The 699-nt window shown below is 38.9% G+C and overlaps 1 protein-coding gene across 1 annotated transcript in view; it reads left to right on the plus strand.

The window, feature by feature from the left end:
* LOC119594523 (mitogen-activated protein kinase kinase kinase 13-B-like) overlaps nucleotides 1–699 on the plus strand; it is a gene marked incomplete in the record, with an annotated part of 92,580 nt that overhangs the window by 80,359 nt on the left and 11,522 nt on the right.

Below are 699 nucleotides of genomic sequence, written 5' to 3' on the forward strand. Positions count from 1 at the left end.
CAAACTTCTTCAATAATTGGGCAACCTCGATCTATACTGCGCAGCTTCTACTGTGAGAGTGTAAATGCGCTGCTCGTTCGTCACTTCACTCCTCTCTTAGTTGCTAACCGGTTAAGGCCATTTTGATTTATTAGACGAAAATAAAGGAAAAGGCAGAATGAATGAGAGAGAATGATAAAGCGGAGGTATGGGTAGAATACAAAATGTTGATAGACTCCGTCGCGTCTGTTTCTGGTTATGAACGAAACTCTCTGAAAGTGAATGCTGAAACCTGGTGTTGGTAATGACGATAATGCTGAAAACGCAAGTCATTCATGAATATGTACCTTTTCTGTCTCTAAGCAACTTCCTGCTTTCGATCTTGGTTATGAACAACATAAAACCACAGGAATGAAAAGCTAAACTAGATTACCCTCTTTAAGGAAAGGAAAGTGAATGGAGGAAGCCACACAAAAGCAGATCACATGAGTTTTGGATAAATGGATTATGAGTTCGTGATCCTCTAGGAGCTCGCCTTTTATGCCTATGGTGAGAACTTCTTGGAAAATGATCTTAGAACTTTTTGGACTGTATTGAGAAAAGATAGTTGTTGGGCTTCAAAACGGTGTTAAATATGGAATTCATACTACGTAGAAGAAACAAAGGGTAAGGAAGCGTTGCTCATACCTATTTTTGCGTATTTGTTACAGTATTTATTCG

The sequence above is a fragment of the Penaeus monodon genome, chromosome 34 (assembly GCF_015228065.2).
Source record: "Penaeus monodon isolate SGIC_2016 chromosome 34, NSTDA_Pmon_1, whole genome shotgun sequence".
Taxonomy (NCBI): Eukaryota; Metazoa; Arthropoda; class Malacostraca; order Decapoda; family Penaeidae; genus Penaeus; species Penaeus monodon.